The sequence below is a fragment of the Vanessa cardui genome, chromosome 3, assembly GCF_905220365.1.
Source record: "Vanessa cardui chromosome 3, ilVanCard2.1, whole genome shotgun sequence".
NCBI lineage: Eukaryota > Metazoa > Arthropoda > Insecta > Lepidoptera > Nymphalidae > Vanessa > Vanessa cardui.
Window position 1 is genome coordinate 8,893,283 of NC_061125.1, and position 16,742 is coordinate 8,910,024.

The 16,742-nt window shown below is 31.8% G+C and overlaps 1 non-coding gene and 1 pseudogene across 1 annotated transcript; one reads left to right on the plus strand and one right to left on the minus strand.

Annotated features, from left to right (window-relative positions):
- Positions 1-5,636: 5,636 nt before the first annotated feature.
- Positions 5,637-5,755, minus strand: LOC124543963 (annotated as a pseudogene).
- An 807-nt stretch (positions 5,756-6,562) lies between these two features.
- LOC124543965 lies at positions 6,563-6,669 on the plus strand. Its single transcript, XR_006967508.1, has one exon. It is a non-coding gene; the product is annotated as a U6 spliceosomal RNA (small nuclear RNA).
- The last annotated feature ends 10,073 nt before the right edge of the window (positions 6,670-16,742 follow it).

Below are 16,742 nucleotides of genomic sequence, written 5' to 3' on the forward strand. Positions count from 1 at the left end.
CACCGAATATTCCATCTAGTCACCGGTCACGATTTTTTCTCACAGCGAGACATTAGATTTTACATTGGACCGTGCTAAGGTCCCGGAGACCTTTTTCTAAATTCAATTTTACGTTGGTCGAAAGCTCAGAGCAGTTCGTTTTATAGAAGTGGTGTAAAGAGCGTTTCATTATAATGTTTAATTCAAAACGACTTTAAACAGGAGGTTCTTATTACCGACTTTGTTTATCCCCTTCTTTGTCGATAAGGCAGTACTTATATTTATTATTTTAATTTAAACAGAAAAACTATTGGAATTGGTATAAAGGGGGTTATAAACTAAAAATTAAAAAAAAAAACGTTTTTTATTTATCTTGATAAAGCGATTTTATTGAATATATTATTAGCATATTGTATTCATTTTATGGACACAAGTGTTTCGTTAATTAATAGGTGCGTTTTACTTACACTTTGTGTATGATTTTACTATTATTGTTAATCAGCTTAGATGCCATTTCTAAAACATTTCTTATCGAAGTTGACTTGTTAAAATATTTACACCAGTCGTGACCTATGGGAAATGTTACAACGGGAATTGTATTTAGATATAAACAAAGAGTATATAACATTATTAATGCACATCGTTGTTTGATTTTTATTGAAATATATCATACAACAACAACAGCCTGTAAATTTACACTTTAGTTTGGTTTCCAAAGCGATTGGTGGAATACACATGTGGCAGAATTCTATGGAATTTGAGACATGCAGGTTTCCTCACGATGTTTTCCTTCACCGCCGAGAATGAGATGAATTATAAACACAAATGAAGCACATGAATATTCAGTGGTGCTAGCTGGGGTTTGAACCCGTAATAATCGGTTAAGATGTGGGCGTTCTAGCTGCTGGGCTTATCTCGCATCAAATCATACTAAATATATAAAATAGTTTCCGCTGGCGTGCAGATCTTCAATAATGATGCATATTAAAATAATATGTAATAATATTATGCACGGTTCAAAACAATTTGAATTTTTGTCAACTGTCATTTTGACAAAACAAAGGTCGCCTCCAATTTAAAGAGCCTATGAATTTAAGTTAGTATGAACCCACTGGGTAAATACCTAATTAAGACGCGAGAGTGTCATTGTATAAAGTTCATTAACATCATATTATGTGAGTTTGTGTGGGTAAAAGCTCGCAAATAATTTATAAGCCCCTTCTCGCTGATTGTGCTGAAATTTTGAACACGCTCATGCTGGTAACAATACAATCTAGTAAACTACATATTTCGTTTATGTCTAAAGATTGAACATAAGCTTTATAATATGGCTTAATAATATTGCATAAAATCAATTTACATCAAACCAATTTCAACCAAACGAGAAGGAAAGCCAAATAAACAAAAAAATGCAGAAAAAGAGCAGAAATGTCCCAATAGTTAGAACGCGTGTACCTTATTCAATGGTTGCGTTTATGATTCATCTCGTTCTGGGAGGTTATGGAAACCTTCATTTGTCTTTATTTCAACGAAACTCTGACATAGATGTCTGTCAACCAACTTGCATTGTAGCACCTTGTTGGAGTATGCTCCAAACTTTCTCCTTAAAAGGAGAAGTGGCCTTAGCCCAGCAGCGGGAAACTTACAGATTTTCTTTATGTCAGCATTTTAACGCAATGATATTAGTTGAGTTTGATTAATCTATGATATTCACTGAGGACTTGCAAATATATGGCGCTTTAAACATAAGTTGAAATAGTTTAGAGTAATGTTAATAAAGAAGTAATATAACAGAGTTATTGCATGAGAAACGTAAATTTAAATTTTGTTTATCTTTATTCCTACTTCGATTGGAATAGGATAAAATTAAGCATGGTATTAGTTGGCAACTTAAAATGTATAATTATTTATACCTACCTGGAATATTTACGATTTGTTCGTAAGAATGGATAAACATTGACACCAAACTCAATGTTTAAAATTTTAAAATTATTCAATCGTATACTTTAAAGTAACAAAACAATATATGCGTTATTTTATCAGACCCTAGCTTGATAAAAATAAACTTATTTACCCCAAAGATCGGGTTCGATTATGTCAATAACATCGACCACAAAATGATTCAATTAAAAAACCTATCGGTTTTTCATTAAAAAACCCATCAACGGTTTATGGATGACTGCGTCCCACCTGCTAGAGGCCGTGAAATTACAGATAATAAAGAGGGTGTTGGACTGTCATAAATCGATCACATTATCTAAGTCACACTTGTCAATATAGGCGCGTATTTACATTGTGCACTTCTACCGGTTCTAAGAGTAACAGTTTTACACGACTAATTATTTTATTAGACTACTTATTTTGAATCACTCTAAAATTTGAGTGATGCTCAAAAATGACGTTTGAGTATGCGAAATTTTAATTTAACGGCGTCTCAAATAGTTGAGGTGGACTTAAATATTTGAGTAACGTTTCAGTATTTCGCTGTATGAATTGACTATTTGTGTCTTATGCAAGTTATGTAATCAGTATTAATGATCATCAGTAGAATATGATCTATGATTGAATATAATAATATTATGCACGTGTTATATTAATTTTCTTATTACAAATTTTCTGTTTCAATTGATATATTATAATTAATTTAATTAAATTATTTAGTAATACGACTTTGTTTTGTGATAATGACCTAATTAACCACTGAATCAATAGTGAAAATAATGTGTTTATATTTTATAACGTCAACATTTATAAGCCAATTTAATATAAACATAATAAGTATAATATCTACCTACGCAGTTACCCTTTGTAATTACGGCATGATAGCGGCACGTGTCGTCCAAATATCCCTATTTTAGTCTGTTTGTTTGTTCGTATAATCGCATCAACCTCGGGCAATGTCCATAACAGATATAGAACAATGAAATATTATTTTTGGAAGAAGTTTTTAATACTTTACACTATAAGTAAATTATTAAAATTCACATAAAATTTAATTGTATGACAAATAAGAAGAAAGTATATACCTGCTTCATAATGTTTTGTAGGTACGCTAAACGTTAAGTTTCATCCGGTTTCGATGGCTTATAGGAGACTGGAAAGAAGAAGAATTTAAGTGCGTATGGTCCCCTTGAAGTATTTCTGTTAGAAGATGGGCTTTAGACATCACACATCCATATTCGTCATAATGGCCAATCGGTGCTAGTCTAGTTACAGCGTTGGATGTTGTGCAATATTCCCGTATTTATTATGTTAAAGGACTCACTTCGATCCCATTGATAATTGCGACATAAGAAAATGTTGCTTAACAATACTACTTTAGCCCACAATACGTCCTTTTATATTTCAAAATTCAAAATTAAAATATAATATATTCAATTAGGCTTCGACGAGCACTTATCAATCTTCATTTTAATTATAGTACATATTAAAATAGAGCTACCTTTAAAATAAATTGTAAGGAAAATTCAGCAAGAAACCCAATATTTATTATTTTCATTCATGAAATATATAAAATTATTTAAATACAACGTATTTTGCCTGAAAGTCAACAAGTAATACTCCACGCTTTTTATCATCTATCCATATAAACTTGTAGAGAATAAAATGCCTTACTCATAATTTTTATTTTAATATATTATATGTCCAATTACCCTAATAGGCCCTAAGCGTATTATAAAAAATAAAGACTATGTAACTTTTACACTTAGTGTTTTTATTAATGCCTGAGGTCTACCTGGGGTCGCAATTTACCGTGATCGAAATGCTCAAGTGAGAGTTATTTTAGAAATGTATTTGTTTAAGTTTATTTTATTTGTGACGGTTCGTTTTTCTTTATGTCCGGTAAATGTCCGATTATCCGAATTATCGAGTATCCAAATCGATCCCGGTCGGTTAGCCGGATAATTAATCCGGATAATCGGCGTTCTGCTGTACCTTGAACGATATAGGATCATTCGAAAACTTGGCGTTATAAGCTTATCCTTACGTCTCTTGTTCATACAATGCTTATCATGGATTCTAACAAATTGATCAACATTACTGTGATAACACAAAACATTGTTGTAAATATATTGTAATGCAACTGTGAGTATTCCTACATATCCCCAAATAAAACACCCCGATGTGAGTCTCTAGCTCCAAGATTGTAATGTAGATCGGATAGCTTACAGTATAATAAAAATGGATTCAATATGTGTAGCGTTAACCCAAAATAATATGCCCTATTAAATAATAAGTAGTTTGAAAATAATCAAATTCTACTGGACGAGCGGTATCAATATCAGTTGCCTAACTTTCTAACCGAGTATGCTGTGGAGTTGATTCGTCTATGGAAGATAAATGAGGATATTTTTACGTTTATAAACATTTTATTTACTTTTCCTTCTAGCAAACGAAATGAGAGGTACCTTCTATTGACACATGATTGATTTTTTATATTATCCAGCCATCGCAATGAATTTGATTGCAAACAATTTGCGGTAAAATTAACAATGTTTTTTAATGACGCAAGTCAGCTTTTAAAACATTCTGTAAATAAAATCAGGGTCATTCGACTCGAGGGAAATCATGTTTACGAGGGAACATTTAGTACAAAATATAGGCATTTTTCTTTTTTATTTTGAACAACGATCTGAGGAATATTTAATAAGTGATTAAGCCTTAATACTTCTTCCGTACTTCAGACTCAAAAAGTACATCCATTCTTCAAGAACGAGATTGTTGCGGTTACTGGCAATAAATAAAAACTTTCATGCTATTTTTTTTACAAACACTATTTCGTTAGCTAACGTCACAATATATTTAAAAATGACAGCCTCTTAACATCCCATCGATGGGCAAAGGCCTCCTTTCTTCCTTGAGGACAATATATTTACAACAATGTTATATAAATCTTCAACAATATCGACTATTTCGATAGAAACTATAAAACATGTGTTTTATAAAATTAACCAGAAAAATAAAGATGAAATTGTACCGCTAAGTTTGTGCATATTTCCTGGGACTAGATATGCGCTATGTTCTCGTGTATTTTTTAGTAGGTATAAAATTAAATCAAAAGGGCCCTGAAGTACATTTTTACTGGTTGTCCAGGAAGAGATCAAGGTGTGGTGTCCAGTTTTTGTGCAACACCTTCACCCCGAATAATAAAGACAGGATTGGATATACTTTTCTATTAAAGTGCATAATCATAAGTCATACACATTTTAAGTGCCTACTAGCAAACAATAAATTTAAAGCTCAAAATATTTTTTTTTTTAAGAACGTCGTAATATATTGTTAAATATGAAAAACAAATTATGAGGTACCTATTTTATTTCATAGAAATAAAATAACAATTTTAAATAACATGACAAATTAAATAAAGTTTTATTATCACGAAACGAAAATTTCAAATACGCTAATCTAACAAATAGGATCATAGGATTCAGATCAAACCATCATTAAAAAACATTGACTTATCACTATAATATAAGTATGCATAAGAATACCACAGTATAAACGGAAAGAGTATGAAAGATTAAAGAAAGGTGTTTGTTAGTAGGCCTCTTTTAAACTTTTACCAAAATATATTATTTTTTTAAATAAGTGACAATAATAAATGTTATTGATTATAATAAAATCGAGAAGATACTTTTTACTAAAAAAAGCAAAAGAGCCAACGACACGCAGTATTCCCAGGCGGTCACCCATCCAAGTACTGAACGCGCCCGATGTTGCTTAACTTCGGTGATCGGACGAGAACCGGTGTATTCAACATGGTATGGTTATATTCATAACTACGGTAAGCTACTTTGTTTTTCTACTATGATGATGATGATGATGAATGTCATTTGAAATACTTACCGCTAGCATTTTTGCCATCCAGTTAGTCTTTTATGTCTTGCCACCATTTCATGCAGATATGATTATGGTCTTAATTTCAATAATTTTTATGTATAAGAATAAAATAAACTTTGATACCTACTAAAATAATATTTTTATTAACATTGACTGCTAACAATATTTAATTTCGTTACACACGCCATCTGCCAAAACAATTGCTAACTACAATGCTTCGTAAGTCTTAGTGATAACTACTAATGGTACTAAAAATGAACAAGAGATGGCGTTACATATTAACTTGCTTTTACTTCTCCAAAGTACTAATAGGTGGCAGGGAGCTGACTATATAAATTTTCAAATAAGTGTTTTTAATATAAATTGCATTACTTTTTAAATTACTATGGTTAACTTCTATAAGTTAATGAACATTTTATTGTTTCAACGACATTTTTATGTGGTAGCAAATAAGCAAACAATTTTTTTATATGCAAATAGTTTACTCTTTGTGTATAGAGATGGCGCTGTTGACGCAGAATCTTCATGTTAATATGAATATGTATAATTTTCTCATTTCGTACAATAAATGGACAATACTAAATTATTTTTTAATAAATGATTAAGAGTTATTTTGTTTAAATTATGAAATAAATTTTCTTTTGAGTGACTTATTTCGGTTTTAGCTATAAAAATCCTTAATCGCGCTATCGATGTTTTGTATGGCACTAACTATATATACAACGTTTTTACTACAGCAAGTGTACTCGCTTCGGCAGTACATATACTAAAATTGGAACGATACAGAGAAGATTAGCATGGCCCCTGCGCAAGGATGACACGCAAAATCGTGAAGCGTTCCACATTTTTTGACAAATATTTATTTGGTTTAATAATCTATTTCATACTACTTTTCTACAGAATATAAACAAATCTCTACAGAATATAAAACGATTTATTGTATGACTATCCATGCATATCCTTTAATCCCTATAATAAACATCGAATTTTAATCCGATTTTCTTTTATCATCATCCTCCTGAACTTTTCCCTATATCTACTGTATAATAGATGTAGATTATTTTAGAGAAACACTGATCAAGATTGTAATAATAATATTCTAATAATGACGTAATAATCTGTTGTGTTAAATAAATAAAAAAACAATTAAGTACATTGTGCATTTAATATACCTAGGTACTTAGATTAGGTAATATGGGCGCTTACAGCATGCATGCATTTAAATTAATATTTTCGAAGATATTACAAATTTAAAATGCAGGGAAATAGCGGATTTTTACTATCTATTTACAAAAACATGCTATAATCATTTTACCAATAACATTTATTTTACTATTAATATACTTATATAGTATTTGAAAATTATTAGTATTTGATGTATGCTTCTCTCGTTTGCGGCTTTTCATCGCACGTATGGGCACCGTGTATATTTTGTGTATTCTATAAATCAAAAAATCGGCTTTGACGCGGATTTATAGGTCTGTCAATGCTGTAAACTACATATTCAATGGTCCTTAAACTTTTGCTAAACCTTTTTTTGATTATCGTCAGATGGACGGGCAAACGAGATAAACTCAAAACCACCAAACGATTTTATATACGGCTTTCCATAATGGACATGGAGTGATTCATGCGTAAACTTTAGCTGTATGTTCATTAATGTTTTATTTAATTTGTCGGAAAAATATAAAGACGAATAGCGATTCATAATATAAATTATCATGTCACCGGGAAGACGTCCATTGCTACTTTTTTGCTATTTTTTTTTCTCGCTGGAAAAACGCTTTACGCGCTTCCCCCACGTGATGGAAAGTGGGGGGGGGGGTCTGTGATTCCCCGATTTACTGGACGCCGAGTGCGCCCAGGTTCACCGGGTTTACCCACTAAAAAACCAGCATACGTATGCTACCGTGACGAAACCAATGCTTCCGTCAAAGATCTTCACAGCCGGTCTTGCGTTTTCTTGCATCCAGTGGCTTCTGATTAATTTATAATTTGATATAAACGTTTTGTGTCCCCTTATTGAAGGTCTGGTTATTAGTATGTCATAATAAATTATAAATATTTTTATTATAAATAATCATAATTTGGAACAGCTTGGTGGAATATGATCGAAACCTTTTCTCAAAGGACCTCAAGGAGGCCTTAGCCCAGCAATGGGAAATTTACATGCTGTTAATGTAAAGTTAGTAGTAATAATATGTTAGTAAAGTAATGTATGGAAAGTAAAGAGTGTTAATGATCTATATGGTGTAAATACCCATCACTGTGATTATTTTAAGCCGAATATGCGAGAATTTTATGAATCTTGTGTTGTAGTAAAAAAATCACGATTTTTTTTTAATATTGTGTGTGTCTTTTTAATTTTCTTCGTTATACCCAAGAATATAAACGTTAAGTGGTCCGAGATGCGACGGAGCACTTCAAGCAAATCAGCACTTTGCATCTTACTTATGTCGGGGCACGCTCTTCTCGGAGATAAAGTTAAGTACATATTAGGAATACATTTTATTTTGATAGAAGTTAGCGTAGTTCCTTATTCTTTAGAATTTAAAATATTTTTAAAATATACTAATTGAAATGGATAAATCGAATTGTTACGTGCGTACATTAAGCAATTCAGAAATATAATTCTTCGAATTAATTAACTACGATGATAAGCGAAATATTACATATTTAAATATTTTTTCATTATCTCCCCGAGTTTTACGTATAGTAAAAAAAAAATAACAATTAACTAGACTACAATATTATAGCAGTAATCGAATATGTAGACCATGCTTTAAATACACAGTATGATCAACTATGCTTCTGAAACCTCTCGGGTAGAACCCAGATGAAAGAAGCAGTGTTTGATTTGTTCAGCGTTCAGCGCTGGCCTTTTAATGCAAAGCGCGCTCGCTTCTAGAACAGCGACTGTTGAAATTGTCACACGATCACAGACAATTTTAACATTCGCTTTTAATTTAGCTGTTATTTAGTTCCTGTTAGCTTTGCTTGAAATTATTTTGTTATTATTACACTAGCGACCCGCCCCGGCTTCACACCGGTGCAATACTAATACTAAATATACTACAGATTTTATTTACGACAACACATTACAAACTTCTAAAATTATCAGTGTTACTTTACTACATAGTCCATGTGTCATATACAAAAACCTTCCTCTCAAATCACTATATCTATTAAAAAAACAACATCAAAATCCGTTGGGTACCTACTTTTAAAGATTTAGGCATATAAATGGATATAGGGCCAGAGAAAGCGACTTTGTTTTATACTATGTAGTGATATTTCAAACTGCGATTCAAGTCTCGAATTTCGTCAGTAAATTACTTTTGTTATGATACAAACATACCTACCACAGTGTACACTTAAAACATCAATATCTTATAATGTTACCCGTCTCCTTACACAAAAAAATTGAATATTAAGTTTTTACTTTATGATCGTAGTATGTAACTTACCCTGACCAATTTAAACTATCCGAGGACCCAAATACACACAAAACACCGGACAAATAACGAATGACCGGATCGGGTGGGTGGCTCTACGATCGCAAGTATGTACTTAAATATGTAATATAGAATATTATTTAACAATTATGAAAATAACTGTATAATTTGAGGAACACTGTCGGAGTGAAAGAAGAATTCCATTGTAATCCTTTGCTTCTAATATTTTTCTCTTACCATAACATACGGTTATGGCATTTTTACTAACGTCGTTATTCCGCGTTCGCAATAGCCGGTTAAGTGGAGCTCATACGAATAACTTTGGTTCCGTGTAAATATTTCTAATTAACTTTCTCATATAACTTCAAATATTTGATCGATATTTTACATATCTAAGTAATATCAAATATTGGAAAATGTCAACAACTCTACTGTAACTCTCGCTAGCAAATGAAAGTTTTATTGAAATATGGCATATTCAGCAAGTCGAAGTGGACATGTATAAATCTAGATACTATAGTTTACGTCCATATATATTCGTGTATACAGAAACTCGAAACGCCACCTATAAGGATGCGTCGGAACTGACATGTTTATTTTAGCTCGAAAAATCATTGCTGTTTTGGTACTTCACTTAGTGGTAGTAATGTTATAGGTCATATCATTTGGACAGCAACAAATTACGCAATGCGTTTTTTTCTAATCGCTTTAGTGATATTATATATTCTTACATGACTGACCAAATTAATCTGATATTTGGACACATCTAACTATGTATATTTTCATTTAGAAGGTTTTCATTTGTTGCAACTCGCTACTACTATTGTATCTAGACAATATAATGCAATATATAATCAATAATTTTTTCAAATAATTATCGTTAATAATGTTCTTACACGGATAACGTGAAAAAAATCCTTGTTTTTGCTCCAATTACCAACATTCCTGTGTCTTTATATCAATATGTAATTTGTATCTTAACTCACAATTTCCACGTTTTTATTAAACAAAGTGACATAGCATCTGCACTTCGTTTTGTGTTCGCTCAAAAAACCACCAAGTGGAGCGCTGAACGTAAAGCATGCAACTTTTCGTGCTCACAAAGCGTCAATACGACACGGCAGGTACTAAACCAATTGCAGTTATGGCACGCAGTGATATGGGTTAGCGAACATGCTGCATACGCTAACTACCTATAATAATTTGTCACGAGTTTATACGAGTGATTATTATTTATTTAAAACTAGCGACTCGCCCCGTCTTCGCTCAGGTGCAATGCTAATGTTTGCAATGTAAGCGCTCATATGTTTACTTACAACATAACTTTAATACCATTGAAATAATCAGTGTTTCTCTACTACAGTGTGCATTATTGTACATAAAAACCTTCCTCTCGGATCTATTAAAAAGCGCATCAAAATCCGTTCTATAATTTTAAAGATCTATGCATACATAGGGACAGACAGCGGTGAATGAATTTGTTTTATACTATGTAATGATAATGATAGAAAGACATGCAACTGATAATAAGTGGTCACCTACCCACATACACAAAATCTGTAAGAAATATTAACAATCCCTTACATCGCTAATGCACTGAAATGCCGTGGAAAGTAAGATGTTATCTTCGCTACCTGTAATTACACTGACTTTTAACATAGAAGCATCTATTTTATATTTTCTCCCGCTAACAAACTGTTGCAAAAAAGAGGTTATACATAAAGTAAAATTCATAAATGTTAGCTATGTTTACTTGGTGGTAGGGCTTTGTGCAAGCCCGTCTGGGTAGGTACCACCCACTCATCAGTTATTCTAACGCCAAATAACAATACTCGGTATTGTTGTGTTCCGGTCTGAAGGGTGAGTGAGCCAGGGTAACTACAGGCACAAGGGACATAACATCTTAGTTTCCAAGGTTGGTGGCGCATTGACGATTTAAGGAATACTTAATATTTCTTACAGCGTCAATGTCTATGGGCGATGGTGACCACTTACCATCAGGTGGCCCATATGCTCGTCCGCCAACCTATACCATAAAAAAAAAGCTCGCTTAGGAAATAAACATTTACAAGGCGTTTTTACAAAGCACTCAGGAACTCTAAAAGTCCGATTACTATGAAAGTGGATGCTGGCGTTCTATTCTTAACTGGAGCTGATCTCTCCGGGAAAACAATTTGAAGCAGCGATTGTTGGGACGTTAGCTGAACTGAAATCAATCAGTAACATAGCAGATTGTGGTTGCCGTTTAAGTTTATATTTATTTCTAGAATTCTCTAAAGTTATTTAAAAGAAGGAATTCACAAACACTGTATACTATAAATGAAAAAGTTTTGTTTGTGTATTTTATTTCGAATCCAAAGAAAAGTTTTAATGTAAGTATTCTAAAAGTTACTAGTATATATATTATTATTGAAAATTAAAATTATCTTGATTTGCATAGAGTAAAATATATATATATATATATATTACGTACTAATATACAGATGTCACTAGCATTTATACGTAATTTTTAAATCCTTATCAAAATAAACAATTCATTAAGTTTAAACGTCTATAGTTTTATGCACAAGATTCAATTGTGTATGTGATGTATTGCATATAAAGCGACATCATTTCAATTTTTTTTTTTAAAACCTGGCAACTTTAAAAAAAAGTCGGCGAGGAAATAAAAAATATTTGCTCCGTTCAAAATTACCAAGCCGTAGTAAATAAAAAAAACCGTTGAACATTTTTTCGTCATTGATAGTAGATATTTCTTTAACGGCCTCTGAAAGTATTTTGACAGTTATGATAAGTTTATACATCAGAGATAACGATACGAACTAATGGTTGGAAAAAGCATCTAAAAATATGTTTGATGATATGTTATAAAAATGTAAGTTACGCTGCATCCGGTTTTATGGAAAATTTACTATCGTTTATATTTATGGCGTAAGCCGATTTACATTCCAGTAATTATGAGACGATAGCTGTTCATAAAAAAAAGTCATAGATATGCAGAAAAACAAAGGGGATTCTTAATAGAAATTTATCTACTAAATTGCAACAATTTAAGAAAATTGGTTATTTGACTGGTTTTTAAAATCCATTTTATATTATTTAGTAGAGGTTAAGGAAACGAGTAAAAGTTGTTTTTTTTATTTCTAGTACATATTTGCCGAAAAATATCATATTAAAAATTACATATTTAAATAAAGCACAAAAACGCTACTTAGACAATATGGCGCTGCAATGGGGTCGGTGACGTCACTTTGCTGTATTTTAATCTGTGGTACATATAGTAGAAAAGCAAGGTTTACAAGAAAGTGACTTCATCATAATTTTTGAATAAATTAAGAGTTATTTTCAAGTTTCGTTAGTAAATACCCATTTTTAAACTCATAATATACACTGATTACAATAATTCACAATTTATTTTTCGCATTGTCAAATAGCCTATTTAGAAAGAAATCTTACTGACCGGTAAGAGAGCGGTGTACTCGGGCTGAAAAGATATAATATAAAAAACATAATAAAAATAAAGGAAATTATCATCGACCAACTCCAATTCTAACTTAACTAATGTAAAATATTTAACATTAACGATTTCATTTTGAAAAGGTTTCATCATTTTGACGCCAAGTATACAAGAGTGATAGTTTGTCACATATTTTTTAGTGTTTGGATTTGCTAACGTAGTCGAGGAGAAAATTGTTGGCGATTGAAGCGAACATTGTCAAAACTATAACAGATTGCATCGCATTTTTTAAACAAAATATTTGGATAAAATAACAATTCCAACACGATGAGAAAAATAAACTAGAATTTTTATCAAAGAAGTTTGAATACATCTGTAAAAATTGCTCATTCATAAATGACAGATTTCTAATTTATGGTTTGCAAACATAATGATTACTTATAAATTTGTCTTGGGTTTGTAAATAAATCAACCAAAATATCTACAAGCTATTTTCAACAAATACAATCGAACAACTAAAGAGGGTTCGATGTTCAAAACTTGTAGACAACGTTGAATTTAGTCAATTAATGTTACAAATTGTCAATTTATTGAATTGACAGAATAACCGTTTACCGTCTAGCTTTGAGTACACCTGTCAAAGCGACGTTCCACGTTCCACGTTCCATCGTCTATTAAGCTACAGCCATACCTACGCGACGAAGCGCGTTAATTACAACTACGCTACGTCGCTTATATTATAGAGAAATCCGCATCGCGGCTGTTCCCGTTTCCTCTTTATTGTGTTATCCACGAGAGCAGCCAACGTGACGAGTCATGTGTTCATTTCCTATGTCTCTTTGATTGTACATTTAGTTCTAATGAGTTTGATAAAGAAACAAAAACACAACCAATATAAAATACCTAATAATATACAGGAATTTCTCAATTCGTCTATATGTCGGTATAATATACTTATGTATATTTGAGTGTTAACTTTTTATATTTGTTAACCGATTTAAATAATTATTTTGCCTTAAACTCAGTCAAGTAACCTATGTAAAAATAGTACCAAGGTGGTATCAGACCTATTATTGATATTTGGCAATGTTTTAATGGTTTTAATTGCAGTATTCATATATAAAAATGTTGGAAATCGGGATTTTTTAAACCCTTACACCCTTGCAAAAACGAATCATCTTTCATTATGAACTCAGGTTTTTAAGCTCCATTTAATATAGTATTTGATTCACAATTAACTAATTATGACCGTAAGTAATAGTAATTTACATTTATTTACTATATTAAGATAAATAAATATTGCTACTGTAAAAAATCTAATAAATCTATAGAAATATACGAAACAAATGTGAACTGTGTGATAAGTTGATTTTATAATCCATTCGTGCGTATAAAGCTTCACAGTATAACTTGTATATTCTTCTAATATGTTACAGCACACAAAAAAATATGTTTGTTGTCTTTTCGGCGTGGACACCAATTCAGTACGAGATCATCCAGCAATAAGAGTTTGTTTTACAGAATTCAATTAAACATAAAGTTAATACGATGTTATAACAAATATATTAATGCCACTTCTCATGTAAATTGTTGAAAGTAGATTAATTCCCAATAGAAGTACCGAATACATAATTATTCAACTTGATTAAATTTTCGCACAATTTATGGTTCGTTTCATTAAAGACTGTAAACAACTGTAATTTAGATAGTGTAAGCAGAAGACATTAGATTACGCATTCATGTTACAAATAGCGGTGATCCCTATGGGACTTGTATGTATCGCTCAGTACACAGAACAATATGGTTTGATTTCAAGGTCTCAGCTTGTCAAATTTATATCTTATCAATATTAAAATAATAATAAATAAATATTGTACAACATACATTACTCTGATGTAAGTAGCTAAAGCATGTGTTATGGAATATCAGAAGTAATTTCTATGTTGTTAACGACTTCAAAAAAAGAAGGTTCTCAGTTCGATTCGATGTTTGTATGTAGTTATGTTTGTCCGCGATTATCTCGCGTTTGGATGCGATTTTCAGAAAAGTATTTGTTACATTCAGGAGAAGGTTTTAATGCTTTAACCGACTCTAAAATAAAGGAAGTTCTTAGTTTGACCCACAATTATTGATCAATCAAAAATGATCTCAGTAGTAATATATATAGCAAAATTAATTACGAAGAATTTACTGAAATCACTTTATGATGTATTTTATTTTCAATTAATTTATTCATTCATTAGTTTTCTAAAACGAATGAATTTTAAAAAACCGGGACCTCGGAGTGGCGTTCCCATGAAAATCGGTGTACACACTACTCGACCACGGAAGCCGTCTATTTCTGCTACATAATTGTTGCTACATAAACCGACTGAGTCGAGATGGCCCATTGGTTAGAACGCGTGCATCTTAACCGATGATTGCGGGTTCAAACCCAGGCAAGCACCGCTGATTCATGTGCTTAATTTGTCTTTATAATTCATCTCGTGCTCAGCGGTGAAGGAAAACATCGTGAGGAAACCTGCATGTGACAAATTTCATAGAAATTCTGCCACATGTGTATTCCACCAACCCGCATTGGAACAGCGTAGTGGAATATGTTCCAAAACCTTCTCCTCAAAAGGGAGAGGAGGCCTTTAGCCCAGCAGTGGGAATTTACAGGCTGTTGTTGTTGTAAACCGACTTACAAACAGACCTAATTATACATCTTCAATACTCGATTGGGCGTTACAGATGAATATTTCCCGCGTAGCTCTCAACTTAATACGTCCTGAATTTGGTGAGAAATTTCACGGGTCTATTGAGCACAATGTCTCGCCCGGCTTAATGTGCTGGGCGACCGAAGGATTCCCTCGTCACGATTTGCGTGTTTCAATTTTATTTACGTCAAAAAAAATGTTAATATATTACAAAATATTGTAAAAATTAGATGAAGCTCCCCCCTTTGTATCACCATTAAAACAAAGTCCCTATGTATGTATGCACCTTTAAAATTACCGAAGGGATTTTAATGCCGGATGGTATAATTCGAGAGGAATGTTTTTATATATAATACGTGGACAATATAGGAAAGAAAAATCACAATTTAGACATTCTCCACTATATTTAGTATAAGCATTGCTCCCTTATGAAGCCGGGTCGGGTCGCTAGCAGTACATATAATCATTTTAATAAACAAATAACTTTATAATTATTTCGCTTATTTAAGTGATTGGTCGGTATGAGAATCTTTCTTGGCTAGAGAGCTAGGGAAGTTTAATTTTATCCATCAAGTAGTTTCCATGTTTTACGCCGAAGAATATTGTGTATGTTTCGGATCTGGTTATAAGAAAAACATAAACTATAATTTAGAAACTGTGAGAAATAATAACATTTTAATAATTCATTAGTTTTATCCTAAGTCAATATTGCACTGGTATTTTGATTTATTTTTGATGATTTCGATTATTGTCTCTGTGTATAAACTCGTAATAATGTTTAGAATATGAGTAATTTCATAAAGTTCAAGTACAAGAGATAATTGTGGAATATTGCTTTATGTCTATATCAATAATGTTGTTGATAAAGAGACATTTTATTTTTCGATTGATAATACAATAGAAATGAACCATAAAGAAAATCAAAGCATATCGTAAAAGATGATGACTGACTTCTTTTATAGACTTTTTATTATAATTCATTTCGTTCATGCTTGTAAAAGAAAACGTCGTTAAGAAACGTGGTGTTTCGGAAATCTGACATAGTTACGTACATCCGTTGTTATGATTAAACAAAAAGAAATATCAACGTTACTTCTTTATATTAAATTACCGTTAGCAAACAAAATAATATTGATTCAAAAACAAAACAATAATTAAATTTTCCCAATGTTCTTTCAAACCTAAGACGCGTATCAATGACAAAACGCCTTTCTTTGATTCCAAATCACCGTCAAGATTCATTATGGCCCTTTTGAATATCTAAAAACATACAAAGGATGCTTTCAAAGCATTTTTTTATTATCAGAGCAT